Here is a 15,686-nt window from a genome sequence, read left to right on the forward strand (position 1 = left end):
TCTCTCTCTCTCTCTCTCTCTCTCTCTCTCTCTCTCTCTCTCTCTCTCTCCCCTTTTGGGCATTATGGTTTGCAATACAGGTACTGAAAGTTTATCATTTTTGTCCCTTTACCTCCTTCCCACGCTCAATTCTTGTCCAGAGCTGTCATTCCCAATTATCATTGTCATAGTGGTCTCTTCTCTGTCATAATTACTCTAGTTTTCAGCATTTCACGAATCACGAAATCCCGTTAATCACCAATTTCTCGGACAGGCTCAGTAACATCTCATTTCGTCTTTTCCCTGAGATCTTAGAAGTCTATCTCGACTCGGCCCTCCTAACGCTAACGATGTAGCACTGGGGGCTCTTCAGGGTCAGGGGAATGAAATCCAGCTTGTTACTGGATTTAGCATATGAATACACCATGGGAAGCTTGCAAGGCTGTCCCATGGGGGCAGGAAACTCTCAGAAGCTTGCCAGTTTCTCCCAGAAGGAGAAGTAGGCCAAAGATATCGCTTCTGGGAGCTTGCTTTTAAGTCTCTCTCTGGATGTTGGCTGTTGATGGGATTACACACACCTGGGTTCCTCTGCTGGTATGAGGCCTGTCTGAATGTGTAGAGAGGGGCCTCCAGCATGGCTGTAGCTAGGTTCCGGTGGTCTTCCAGCATTTAAGCTTTGGAATGTTTTAACCTTCTCTAGATTTGGGAGATTCCTTCAAAAATCCCCTCAAGCAGAGGTGGTGATGGCTGCCTCTCATGCATGGACTCCTAGCTGTCCAAATCTCCAACTGCCCACACCTGCTCTGCCCACAAGACCCTTTTGCTTCTCTTACTCACTCAGCCTGTCTCAAGCAACCCTTGCAAATATCTGAGTTTGGATCCTACACTCAAGATTATTTTCACTCCTTTTTTTTTTTTCTTTTTGGGTCACACCTGGCGATGCTCAGGGGTTACTCCTGGCTCTGCACTCAGGAATTACTCTGGCAGTGCTCGGGGCACCATATGGGGATGCTGGGAATCGAACCCGGGTCGGCTGCGTGCAAGGCAAACACCCTACCCTCTGTTCTATCACTCCAGCCCCTATTTTCACTCTTGAAGCCTATGGTTTCAGGCCATTTAATAATATAACTAGTTTGTTTTGTTTTGTTTTGTTTTTTGATCAGCCACTGTTCCCATAGGCATGACCTTTGACTCTCAATTAGCAACCCTTGTTTCTTCCTGGAGTCTCTCTCTCTCTCTCTCTCTCTCTCTCTCTCTCTCTCTCTCTCTCTCTCTCTCTCTCTCTCTCTTTTGCTTTTATTTGGGGGGGGTTTCACACCCGGCAATGCACAGGGGTCACTCCTGGCTCTGCACTCAGGAATTACCCGTCCTATGTGCTCAGGGGACCTTATGGGATGCTGGGAATCGAACCTGGGTTGGCCACGTGCAAGGCAAACACCCTACCCACTGTGCTATCACTCCAGCCCCTCTCTCTCTCTTTCTTAAAATTAATTAATCAATTAATTTTTATTTTATTTTATTTTTTTTATTTTATAAGGTGGTTCACAATATTTGATTACAGTTAATATTCAAACACCCATCCCGCCACCATGACACCTTCCCACCACCAAATTTGAGATGTTTCCATCCCAAGCCCCAAGCCCTGTCCCAAAGCACAACCGAAATAATATATTTTGTATTGTCTGTTATGGAAAACTGCTTAAAATGCTTCAAAAAAGTATCCGTAGAAGAAACAGTGTGAAGATTGTTCTATTTTGGCAATAAGGGGGTCATTAAGACATTCTTTAGAATATCACTAACATGTTGTTAAAGCTTGAGTGATGTGAGCTTTTCATATATATATATATATATATATATATATATATATAAAACTATGTATTTTATATATATCACAAATCACGAAATCCCCTTAATGACCGATTTCTCGGGCAGGCTCAGTAACATCTCATTTCGTCCTTTCCCTGAGATCTTAGAAGGCTATCTCGATTTGGCCCTCCCAATGATGTTGCATTGGGGGCTCTTCAGGGTCAGGGGAATGAGATCCAGCTTGTTACTGGATTTTGCATATGAATACACCATGGGAAGCTTGCAAGGCTGTCCCATATGAGCAGGAAACTCTCAGAAGCTTGCCAGTTTCTCCCAGAGGGAGAAGTAGGCTAAAGATACCGCTTCTGGGAGCTTGCTTTCAAGTCTCTCTCTGGATGTTGGCTGTTGATGGGATTACACACACCTGGGTTCCTCTGCTGGTACCTTCATGCGTGAATCCTGTCCAAACGTGTGGAGAGGGGCCTCGAGCATGGCTGTAACTAGGTTCCGGTGGTCTTCGGCCGCCGGGAGCTCTGCTCGGAGTGGGGAGGGAAGCTGGAGCCCATCCCCTCTGAGGGGCCCCGGGGTTTATATATATATTTCTTTATATTTATATATATATATATATATATATTTCCCTGTATAATTTGTTGCCTACTATTTGAACCCCATCAAATGTGGTGTGGCACTTATGGAGGACAGGGGTAGGGAGTGTCTTATAATGTGCCCACACAGTGCCGGAGTATGTAGGGAGTGACCTGGAGTATGGCAGTGGTTGGGTTTTGGAGGTTTTCGGCTGCCAGGGCTGGGTTCCTTGGGGCAGGGAAGTCTCTCACCTGCCCCCCTCTGAGGCTCCCCAAGTGAAACAGCCTGGTGCAGAGTCCAGTGGCATGGCTATGGGGAGTGTTATGTTGCTCCCTTCTGGGAGAAAAAGCTGTGTGATCTCGATGGTGAGCTGTAGGGCATTTGCCTTGCATGTGGCTGACCCAGGTTCAATTCCTCCACCTCTCTCGGAGAGCCCGGCAAGCTACCAAGAGTATCTCACCCCCATTGCAGAGCCTTTCATGCTTCTTGTGGCATATTCAATATGCCAAAAAGAGTAACAACAAGTTTCACCATGGAGACGTTACTGGTGCCCCCTCGAGCAAATCGATGAACAATGGGATGACAGTGATAGTGACAGTGATCTGGATGGTAGCCGATGAGGAGATTATCTGGTGCCGGCAGGAGGTGGCTTATGGGCATGACCCCTGGATCACCGGAGACTGGAGGGAAGGAAATGGGCAGAGAATCTCCTCTTCTGGTCCCATTGAGCCCAGAGTCCAGGGTCACAAGGTTCCACATTACCTGGGTTTTGTTGGACTTCACTCATGCATGATGTTTGGCCTGAGTGCTCTTTGGAGTCATTGAAATCTGCAACTCCGAACTGAAGGAAGCTCATTTTTAAAACTCAACTCCAGAAAGCACTCCAGATTTTCATAGTGTGAAAGAGCAGAAAAGAAGAACAACTTTGTTCAAGACTTCCTCCTCTTCATCATCATCCCGTTGATCGTTGAATTTCTCGAGCAGTCTCAGTAACGTCTCCATTCGTCCTAGCCCTGAGATTTTAGAAGCCTCTCCTTACTCGTCCTTCCAATGGTGCCGTACTGGAGGCTCTTTCAGGGTCAGAGGAATGAGACCCAGCTTGTTACTGGTTTTGGCATATGAATACACCATGGGGACCTTGCCAGGCTCTCCCATGTGGGCAGGAAACTCCCAGTAGTTTTCCAGGTTCTCCCAGAGGGAGAAGTAGGCTATAAGATATCACGCGGCCACTTTGCTTCTGGGAGCTGGCTTTTAAGTCTCTGGATGCTGACCGTTGGCAGGATTAAACGGCGCTGGGGGCAGTCCCTGGGTGTGACCGCCTAGCTACTGGGAAATGGAAATCTGGGCGGAGGAGGCCTGGTCCCAATCCGAGCAGCCTTGGAGGTCTCAGCCCCGGGTCCCACACACCTGGGTTCCTCTGCCGGTTCCTTCATGCGTGAGGCTCATCTGAATGTGTGGAGAGGGGCCTTGGGCATGGCTGTGGCTAAGATTCCAGAGGTCTTCAGCTGCCGGGAGCTCTGCTTGGTGTGGGGAGGAAAGGTGGAGCCTCTCTGTTCCGAGGGGCCCCCGGGGAAGACAGCCAGGCTCGAGGGCAAGAGACTCTCTGTCCAAGACTTAGCTTTATTTATTTATTTTGTTTGTTTTCTTTATCTATTTTTTGGCCACCTTCCCCAGTGCCTGGGAGAGCACACAATGACAGCAATAAAACACCCAACACCAGGCTCCTACATGCAAAGCACGAGCTCTGGCACTGGATATGCTGTATTTCTTCTCTCCTCATTGGTATCATAGATAATGTCACAATTATAACTGAAAGGATAACTGTTGCATGATTCTTTCTGAAGAATTGTGAATGATCTGATGAGAGTTCTCTGCGCCTTTTCTCCCGGGTCTCTCTGGGAGATGGATGTGAATAACAAAAGCGGACTGATTTATGGGTGTACGCACTTGATATCACGGAGCTGTCTTTGAAAAATGAATGTTGGTTAAGGTTTGAAAATAGGGTAGCTTTGAAATAGATCGTAGCAGGGTGAGTGCAAAGAGGGAATCCTATTAGATCACTTTATAACCAAATAAATAGACTGCTTTACCAATTTCTTCTTAGCGAATATGGGCTTTGTACAAAGGGTAACCCTGTTGTAACAAAGGCCACACATAAGTAGATATATTTCTGATCTACTTTGATGTTTATATGTTTCTGATCTACTTTGACCTAAAAATTTCACCCCCAGTCTTTATAACCCGTTAAGAACATTAGCTATGAATCTTTGGGTATGGGTCACTTATTGTTGAAACACTAAGATGTCTTTTGAGTGAATTAATTCACACGAAAATTATTAAGAATATTAGCTATGAATCTTTGGGTATGGGTCACTTATTGTTGAAACACTAAGATGTCTTTTGAGTGAATTAATTCACAAGAAAATTATTAAGAATATTTGCTATGAATCTTTGGGTATGGGTCACTTATTGTTGAAACACTAAGATGTCCTTTGAGTGAATTAATTCACAAGAAAATTACGTGTCAGGGTGCTGGATATCAGAGGGTTTAAGAGGGTTAAGATATAGTTCTTGGGGATGTGGTGCCTCCAGCAGGTTAACCTGTACCTGCGGGGCGAGTGCATCAGCAGCCTGATGGTGCCCTCAGACTTCCGGATACCTCCAAATTGTTGCTGTGTCTCTGGCCAGACTCCAACAACTTGGGACCACGTCTCCCGAGAAATTAAACAGCCAACAGTTAGGTATGTGGGAGCCATGCCCACAAACCCCCTCTGGCTCAGCTAGACAAACTCATTTTTGGCCTTGCTTCAGAGATCCCTACATAAATCTCACTGTCGCTGTATCACTGTCATCCCATTGCTCATCGATTTGCTCAAGGGGGCATCAGTAACGTCTCCATTATGAGACTTGTTACTGTTTTTGGCATATTGAATATGCCACAGGGAGCTTGCCAGGCTCTGCCGTGCGGGCAGGATACTCTTGGTAGCTTGACAGGCTCTCTGAGAGGGACGGAGGAATCAGGGGTGGAGGAATTGAACCCGGCTGCGTGTAAGGCAAAAGCTGCAGTTAATCTCAGACTCATGCAAGGCTGAACAGACCAGGATAAATCAGAGGGGGGTGGGGGGTCCAAGAAGAGCCTCTTGCAGCTGCTTGCTCTCCTAATCCAAAATCGCCTCTATGCCCCTGACCAAACTTCACCATCTCAGAATGGACCTCACTGAGCTATAATTTACAGAAAATTTGGGCATGTGGGTTTTGTGACTGAAATCTCCAGGCTTTCTTGGGGTCAGGATGGGCTACCTCCCCTCACCTCCTTGTACTTCTGGAAGCTTCAGCAGTTACATCCACACCCCAAAGCTGCCACCCCATTAAAAAAGCTACTCCTGTCTTACCTTCCCAATGAAAATGCTGAATATCCTGAACAAACACGATGACCTCTGGATCCATGTATTGCAAACCATAACACGCAAGAGGAAAGAGAGAAAGAAGAAAAGTTCCTGCCACAGAGGCAGGCAGGCAGGGATGGGGGTGTGTCTGCTGGGGGATGCTAGGAGGGAAAAGCAGGACATTGTGGTAAGAAATGTATACTGGTGGAAAGATGGGTGTTGGATCATTGTATGACTGAAACCCAATAATGAACAGATTTGTAATGGTCTATCTCATGGACATTCAACTTAAAAATTTAAAAAATACATATAGGGTTCTTTTTTTTGGGCATATTAAATATGCCACGGGTAGCTTGCCAGGCTCTGCCGTATGGGTAGGATACACTTGGTAGCTTGTCGGGCTCTCCGAGAGGGATGGAGGAATTGAACCTGGGTCAGCTGCGTGCAAGGCAAATGTCCTACCCGCTGTGCTATCTCTCCAGCCCCAAACAGTAACAAGTCTCACAATGGAGACGTTACTGGTGCCTGCTCGAGCAAATTGGTGAGCAACGGATGACAGTGATATAGCGATATGGTTCTTAGTCTGAAGAATCTTGAGGTCTATGGGAAAGAGAGATGTTTAAACATGTATTTATAGTAGTGTGATTGGTTAATGCCTCCAAGGAAATGATCATTTTCTGTTTCGATCATTTACTTCTCAGAAGTATCCAATGTTTAACACTTGTTATGTGCTAAATGAGTTTAAGCTAAGGATCATGTGTCCAGTGGAGAAATAGAAAATTGATGAGAGGGACCAGAATGATAGTAGGATGGTGAGGAAGGCATTAGCCTTGCACACTGCGGACCTGAGTTTGTTTCTCAGCCCCCTTTATGGTCCTCCAAGACTCCCGGAAGTGATCTCTGATTGCAGAGCCAGAAGTGAACCGTGAGTGCTGTCGGCTATGCTCCCTTCTCATATCTATCTATCTATCTATCTATCTATCTATCTATCTATCTATCTATCATCTATCTATCTGTCTGTCTGTCTATCTATCTATCTATCTGTCTGTCTGTCTATCTATCTATCTATCTATCTATCATCTATCTATCTATCTATCATCTATCTGTCTGTCTGTCTTTCTATCTATCTATCTGTCTGTCTATCTATCTATCTATCTATCCATCTACCTATCTACCTATCTATCTATCTGTCTATCTCTCTATCTATATCTCCATTTCCTGGAGCAGATAATCTTTCCACCCTCATCTGCTTAGGAGGTGCACATGAACTGAAAAGCCTCCTAGGATGTTGTGGGTGATTCTGGGACACTGTGAGTTTAAGCAATGTCACATTAATGAAAGTAATCGGATCACAGGATAATTGGTGTAAATAATTGTGTGGTTCCTACAGCATATTTCTGGCACAAAAAACATGACCAAACTTCCAAAGAAGGGCCTCAAACGTTTATGCAATTAGATAATAACTTGTATTTATTGATGCATTCATTTCCCAGCCTATTTATTCCAGCTCAGGAGTGAGATGGGCTGGAGTCCACTGCAGTAGTTGGGGCAGAAGGGAGAAGTAGACTCAGGACTGGACGGCACTTCCACCACATCATCCATTCACCCACTGACCACATGTCCTCTGGCTGTGAAACAGTGAACCTAACTTCACATCTTTGTGAAGTGGAAGAGAACCAGAGAACACAGACAAAAATCCATGTAGATTCGGGAGGACAAGGAAATTCATGCTGAGGGCTCCCAGGGGGAACTGATTTCCCTTCTCATCAACACATAGGGACATCATTTTGAACAAAATGACACAATTGGGCTTGCTATTGCCAAAGACATAGGTTCTAATGAAAACAACACAAATAGCCAACAAGAGATGAGTGAATAAAGAAATTGTGCTGTACGTGCATGATGGCAAGTAGTTAAGAGGACGAAGAACCTCCGACTCTGGCACATCTTTTCGACTCCATCGTTCTTCCAGCACTAACATATGCCTCAGAGACCCGGACCCTACGCAAACAGGATGAGAACGCTATTAGGGCATCCCAAAGAGGAATCGAAAGAGCCATGCTAGGAGTATCACATCTCACTCAAGTGAGAGAAAGAATCCGGAGTTCTGACCTCCGTTGACAGTCAAGAATCAGGGACAGTGTCTTGTTTGCCAAGGCGTCAAAAATCAGATGGGCCAGACACGTAATCCGATTCAGAGACGACCTCTGGACTAGAACTGTTACCAACTGGATTCCACAGGACGTCAAAAGACCTCGTGGCCGCCCACCAATGAGATGGTCAGACTTCTTCGTCAAAACCCTGAATGAACGATTTGAGGCTCTTCCTGTTCCTGAAGCGAGCAGATATCATTGGGCTACACTAGCACGCGACAGGGACAAATGGAGACGTTACTGGCACCTGCTCAAGCAAATCGAAGATCAACGGGACAACATTGCCGTATATTTGTGTTCATGTGTCTCCCTCAGGGGAGCAGGCCAGATGGACACTTGCCAGTTTATGGACATGCCCACTAGAGCAAGGGAGTTGGGGGATCAGCCTGGGGGAGGTCCGGGGGGAGGGGTAAGGCTGAAGTGGGTGAGGTAGAGAGTGTTGCGCTTTGCAGCTGTTTCTGCTTCTCTTTTCACTGGGGTGAGGGTGGGCAGAGAGGCTGGAACTTTTCCCTACCAAGTGCACTCGGGGGCCCTGCTGCAGAAGACAGGAGATGTGTGGCCTTTCCCCTGAGGGATCCTGAAGGATGTTCCTTTCACTATTTCAAAGAATGTAGGAAGTTCTTCTTCATCAGGCAGAACAGAGGGAAAAAAATTCCTTCTAGTCTGTGGGAATGGTATGGAAACAAAGGTAGTCGATGAAATGTGTGGTCCATCATGGCATTCTGATGGATTATGACTATAATAGGTCTGCAAAGTTTCAAGAGAGCCGATGAAGGGGTCAGTAGGTATTGATCATCAAGTCCTGGAGGCTTCTAAGGCACACCCAGATGTCTTTCAGAGGTCGAAAGAGAAGGAAAATCTCTCCATACCAATCTACACTGTGGAGTGCATTCTGGAACAAATTTCTTCCACCCGAATTTTTTTTTCAACTTCTGCAATAATCAGTCTGAGGAATCTGGCATTTGAAAGCACAAATGTTTCTGAAATACCCCAATACAGTAAAGAATCTGGAAATGTTTCTTAATTGTTGAGGGGGAAAATCCCTATTTTTGTATGTGCTTGGAACGAGTTTTTTTTTAAACACCACCCTTCAAATATACCATTTCTCTTGGCCCCAAGTGGCTGAAGATAGTGGCTCTAAGTGGACTAATAGACTCAATATATCTCTCTTCCTGCACATCATGCCTCCACTTCAATGCCTAATTTTAGCTACTTCTTTCTTCTTTCTTCTTCTCCTCCTCCTCCTCCTCCATCTTCTTCTTCTTCTTCTTCTTCTTCTTCTTCTTCTTCTTCTTCTTCTTCTTCTTCTTCTTCTTCTTCTTCTTCTTCTTCTTCTTCTTCTTCTTCTTCTTCTTCTTCTTCTTCTTCTTCTTCTTCTTCTTCTTCTTCTTCTTCTTCTTCTTCTTCTTCTTCTTCTTCTTCTTCTTCTTCTTCTTCTTCTTCTTCTTCTTCTCCTTCTTCTTCTCCTTCTCCTTCTTCTTCTCCTTCTCCTTCTTCTCATACTCCTCCCTCTCCCTCTCCCTCTTCCTCTCCCTCTCCTTCTCCTCCTCCTCCTCTCCCCCTCCTCTGCCTCTCCCTCTTCCCCCCTCCCCATCCCCTTCCTCCTCCTCCTCCTCCTCTTCTTCTTCTTCTTCTTCTTCTTCTTCTTCTTCTTATTATTATTATTATTATTATTATTATTATTTTTCTGGGTAAATACCCTAAAAGGTTGCTGCCAATGTGCAACCCAGCAAGTGGTAGGGCGTCAGATGCTGCGCAGAACTACTTCCTGGAAATTAGCCTGGAAAGGGCTTTTAAGTCTACATTGGCCGAAACAGACATAAATCTGTCCAATTTGAATGAGTTCCACGCGCATTTACTAAAACCAGGGTCTCAGCAATCTGCCTCCAGCAAGTTCATGTCTCTAAACAGCTTCCTGTGGAAAGCAAACTTCTATAAAGGGGATCAGAACAGAGAGGCGGGCTGTGCTTGTCTGACAATTAAAGCAAAATGAAAATGTAATTTGCTCTGGACCTCGGGGCAGTGCCTATCTCTGTTGCCAACCCCTTGCAGGAAATCCCCCCCATCCTCCGTATTCAATGAACGTGTCTGTCTGGAGTGTACATACTCGTTAGTGCTGGCATTGGCAATTTGGCTCTTGGGAACTGCTGCCTTAAGCTTCTCCTGGTCACTGTTTCACCCACATGGTACCAAGTCACACCAGAAGTGCTTCTAGAACACAACACGGCAATTTCTTTCATCCCTCTGGGATCTGCATAGCCTTCTCTCTTTTTTTTTAAATTTATTCTTTTACTGAATCACCATGTGGAAAGTTACAAAGCTTTCAGGTTTAAGTCTCAGTTATACAATGCTCGAACACCCATCCCTTCACCAGTGCACATATTCCACCACCAAGAATCACAGTATTCCTCCCCCTCTCCCCCCCCACCTCCCCATCCCCCCATCCCACATGTGTAACTGGTAAATTTCACTTTACTTTCACTTTACTTTGATTACATTCAATATTTCAACAAAAAACTCACTATAATTGATTTGGAATTTCTCCCCCCTAAAGTCAACCTGCTGAAAAGAAAGCATTTGATGTATAGCCTTCTCTTCACCTTGGAGTGCTCATCTCCCCTTCACCGAGCCCTCATCTACCTGGGTTGTCGTAAGAACCACCACAGATGTGTGACTCAACCAACAGATGTTTATTTCTCCCAGTTCTGGAGGCTGAGAAGTTCAAGACCAAGATGCCAGTCAGGTAAGCCCCTCGTAAGAGTCCTTTGTGTTTTACAAATAATCACCTTATTTCTATGTCCTCACCTGGTTGAGAAAAAAAATCATCTCTCTCCTCTTTTTATACGATCACTAATCCTATCATCAGGGCCCTGCCTTCATTACCTCATTCAATCTAAACCCCCTCACCTGGGATTACCTCCAAATCACATCTCGTTAGAGCTATTTTTTTTTTTCTTTTTGGGTCACACCCAGTGATGCACAAGGGCTACTCCTGGCTCATGCACTCAGGAATTACTCCTGGCAGTGCTCGGGGGACCATATGGGATGCTGGGAATCAAACCTGGGTCGGCCACATGCAAGGCAAATGCCCTCTCCACTGTGCTATTGCTCCAGCCCCTCATTAGAACTTTCAGTGTATGAACCTAAGTATTCGATAGTATAGATCAACTCTTCCTTCTCCTTCAAAGCTTGGTTTTAATATCTCGAGCGGGCTCAGTAACTTCTCCATTCATCCTATCCCTGAGATTTTAGAAGCCTCTCTCCATTCTACCTTCTTAATGATGCTGCATTGGAGGCTCTTTCAGGGTCAGGAGAATGAGATCTGGCTTTAGCATATGAATACACCATGGGAAGCTTGCAAGGCTGTCCCATGTGGGCAGGAAACTCTCAGTAGCTTGCTACTTTCTCCCAGAGGGATAAGTAGGTTCTAAGATATCTTCAGGGAGCTCGATTTTAAGTCTCTGGATGTTGGCCATTGATGGGATTACACACACCTGGGTTCCTCTGCCAGTACCTTCATTCGTGAGGCCCATTCCTCAAGAATTCTTTGGATATGGGTTGAATTATTTTCTCCCTACGGATGCCTCGGATCACAGTACATGGGGTGAGGAGTGATGACAGGGACCGGAGAAATAGCACAGTGGTAGGATTCATTCTTTGCACACAGTAGACCCAGGTTCAATTTCCAGTCTCCTCTGTGATCCCCTGAGACTGCCAGAAGTGATCTCTGAGTGCAGAACCAGGATTACTGACTCCTGAACATTGCTGGACATGGCCCCCAAACCAAAAATAAATAAATGAAATTTTTTAAAAAAGAAGTGAGGATAGTCCACACTTAGGTAGGGTCCTGACAACCATTATTTCTTTCTCATTTTTCCTCAATAAGCTGGTGGAAATCCTTGGATGTGAAGACTCACTCTGTCTCTGTTACATGGAATATAATACAAGTACATGAAATTATTTCATGAGAGTGGCTGCAAGCAGCAACTTTGGAGAGAAATGCGTAAGAGATGAGATGATGGTCTACTCCTTAAATGGGTCTGATGAACGTCACTTGAAATCAGCATTTGTGGGATTCGACTTGCTAACCGACCTCTCAAGTAGGGCAGAAGTAGGGAATGGAGATGGAGCTGGGGAATCCAGCCTTTTCAGCCACTGTGCTCACTTTAACCCTTGTTCAAAACAAATTCACTCGTTCGAGTCACAGCTCAAAAAGACCGATCCCTGGGGGCAGATTTTCAAAGAGGGAGACTGGGCAGAACCCTTTGCTCACAATCTACTACAGATCTCTCACCTTGGGCTCTTTACATTCCTTCTCAAGGTATCTCACCTCTTCAGGGAACATGGCTGCTTCTGACAGATTTGGAAGAAGCTTTCACAGTGAATTGCAAAGAGAACCTTTGTTCCATCCACACTTTATGCTGGTATGTAGAAGCTGCTCAATAAACACGAACTGACAGGCATCTAACTGAGCATTGTCTCCCTGCATCTCTTTCTCTGGCAGAACTTCAAATTCTCCTTCTCACAGGTATTTTTTTTTTAAGATGGGGCTTAGAACTTTGAATGATTGTACAGTAGCTAGGGTCTTGCCTTTCATGTGGGTTCTAATCCCCAGAGCCACATATGGTCTCCCCAACCAGCCATGAGGGATACCTGAGCGCACAGCCAGGAGGATGCCTCGAGCACACTGCTGGGTGTGGCCCCTCAAAAGAAGCAAAACAAAATGTCAGATAACATATTAAGAATCACTGTATCTGTATCACTGTCATCCTGTTGTTCATCAATTTGCTCTAGCGGGCACCAGTAACGTCTCCATTGTGAGACTTGTTGTTACTGTTTTTGGCATATCGAATACGCCACGGGGAGCTTGCCAGGCTCTGCCGTGCAGGTGAGATACTCTCGGTAGCTTGCCGGGCTCTCCGAGAGCGGCGGAGGAATCGAACCTGGTCAGCCACATGCAAGGCAAATGCCTGACCCACTGTGCTATGGCTCCAGCCCATACAGAGGAGATTAGCATGACCCCTACGCAAGGATGACATGCAAATTCGTGAAGCGTTCCATATTTTTTGAGATATAAAGCAACAGAATGGGAGACTAACACCCTAGGATAGTAGAGAGAAGGACCAGGAAGGAGAATTGCTCCAAGACTTGGAAGCCGGCCTCACATGCTGGGGGGGAAGGCAGCTCAGATAGAGAAGTGACCACCAAGTAAAGAAAGCTTGGAGGGACGTTATGGAGGGGAAATATGTGCTGAAAGTAAACTATGGACCGAGCACAATGGCCACTTAATACCTGTATTGCAAACCACAACACCCGAAAGGAGAGAGAAGAGAGCAAAAGGGAATATGCCTGCCACAGAGGCAGGGGGAGGAGGGAATGGGGTGGTGGTGAGAGGGATACTGGGAACGTTGGTGGTGGAAAATAGGCACTGGTGCAGGGATGGGTACTCGATTATTTTATGACTGAAATGAAAGCATGAAAGTTTGTAAGTCTGTAACTGTACCTCATGGTGATACACCAAAAAAATAAAAAAGTTATCACTGTCACTGTCATCCTGTTGCTCATTGATTTGCTCGAGTGGGCACCGGTAACATCTCCATTGTGAGACTTGTTACTGTTTTTGGCATATCGAATACGACACGGGTAGCTTGCCAGGCTCTGCTGTGAGGGCGAGATACTCTTGGTAGCTTGCCAGGCTCTCTGAGAGGGACAGAGGAATCGAACCTGGGTCGATTACCCCCTTACCTGCTGTGCTATCGCTCCAAAAAACAATAAATAAAATAAGCTTCCAACACTAAGTTCAGGCTGAAGAGATAATACAGTGGGTGAGGCTGATACAGGGCCCACCTGAGTTCAGTTCCTAGCACCCCCTGGGTCTTCAGTGCTCTCAGGAGTGACCCTGAGTACTAGAGTTAGTTGTAAGCCCTGAGCACAGCTGGGTGTGGCCCAATCTCTGGCCACACTGAAAACAAAGCAAAAAAAAAATAAAACCACTGAACTTTGATCATGCGATGAAAACCATAGAGTCAGGTAGGAACGAACCCCCCTACATCTGGGAGAGAGATTTCAGTGATTCTGGGTTTGAATCTTATCTTTTAGAGCTGGAAGAATCTCGCTTTACAGTTTGATCATTCACAAAACACCTGGAATATGCTCACTTCCTTCATTTGAGACAAAATCATAGTCCCCCTTGGTCCCCAGTTCTATACTGGATATAATGCCCTCATTCTTTGGGGACTGGGACCCAGGGTTACTGAATTATTGTCTCGCCTCGAAGAAAGGAATTTTAGGAGTAGACTTGCAGTGAGGTAAATAGATTTTATTTGGAGGGTTCTTTAAGGTGTGGAGGGAGAAAGTGAGTCAGTGAGAGAGAGAGAGAGAGAGAGAGAGAGAGAGAGAGAGAGAGAGTAACGCACTCAAGAGAGAACCCGGGCTTCTCCAAGGGCAGAGAGACAGCCCCTATACACATCCCAGCATTAGGCATGGAAGCATGAAAGTCCACATCTCAAGAGGGGAGATGCGGGTGACACATGGGCTCAGGCCCCACATGTGCTTAGCCATGTGGGCACAAGCAGCACATGGGCTCGGGCAGCATATGTGCGCCCTTCCTTTGTTCAAGGTGGCTTTTATAGGCTCTTCTCGGGTTGTATTGACCTGGAAATTCTGGAGTTTTCTCAGGGCTGGATGACATTTTAATCAGATTAAGGGAGAGATCCAAGTGTTTGAGGAACTTCATGGGGAGGGGTCCAGCCTCCTCAGGGTCTGCTGACGGTCTTATCAGGTCTAGTTTTCTGTATCCACAGGGCAGATCAGTTTTAGGATTTTCCTCCCAGAAGTTCTGTTGACCTAAGTTTCGTTGCCGAGGGCCTTTCCCTGCCTACCTGCCTACATCAAAAGTCTTCACTCTCTAAGTTCCTAAGGGTGCACTCAAGAGTTGAGCTCATATTTCCGGTCACCTTATACTCCCAAGCTGCACTTTGATACAGGATGCCCTCTGAGTGCCTAGGGGGCTAGAGGGAGCAAGTCCACTTTCTGCCTCTTTACCTCTTGCCTCTATACCTGTGACTCCAACAGAATAAAATGCGTGTGTGTTTGGGTAAATTGCCTATGGGCTACCCCCGTGGTTCTGAACCACAGAGATGCGTTAGAATTATTTGGAAACTCTTTGGTGATGGGCCCTAACCCAGACCCATTGAATCAGAATCCCCAAAGAAGGAGAATAGGAATTGGTCCATCATCATCATCATCATCATCATCATCATCATCATCATCATCATCATCATCATCATCATCATCAACATCATCCCATTGAATGTTGAATTTCTCGAGTGGTCTCAATAACGTCTCCATTCGTCCTAGCCCTGAGATTTGAGAAGCCTCTCCTTACTTGTCCTTCCCAACGATGCCACATTGGAGGCTCTTTCAGGGTCAAGGGCATGAGACCCAGCATTGTTACTGGTTTTGGCACATGAACACACAATGGGGAGTTTGCAAGCTCTCCCATGTGGGCAGGAAACTCTCAGTAGCCTGCCGGTTCTCCCAGAGGGAGAAGTAGGCTATAAAATGTTGTGCGACCATGAAGCGGCCTTGTGGTTCCAGGAGCTTGCTTTTAAGTCATTTGGTGTTGGCCGTTGGTGGAATTACACGGTGCCAAGGGCAGTCCCTGGGTGTGACCACCTAGCTACTGGAAAATGGGAAATCTGGGCAGAAGAGGCCCAGTCCCCATCCGAGTAGCCTTGGAGGTCTCAGCCCCGGGTCCCATACCTGGGTTCCTCTG

At 46.0% G+C, this 15,686-nt stretch overlaps 1 pseudogene; it reads left to right on the forward strand.

The window, feature by feature from the left end:
- The first annotated feature begins 12,904 nt into the window (after window positions 1-12,904).
- LOC129406219 (U6 spliceosomal RNA) lies at window positions 12,905-12,976 on the forward strand (annotated as a pseudogene).
- Window positions 12,977-15,686: the final 2,710 nt, after the last annotated feature.

The sequence above is a fragment of the Sorex araneus genome, chromosome 6, assembly GCF_027595985.1.
Source record: "Sorex araneus isolate mSorAra2 chromosome 6, mSorAra2.pri, whole genome shotgun sequence".
Lineage (NCBI taxonomy): Eukaryota > Metazoa > Chordata > Mammalia > Eulipotyphla > Soricidae > Sorex > Sorex araneus.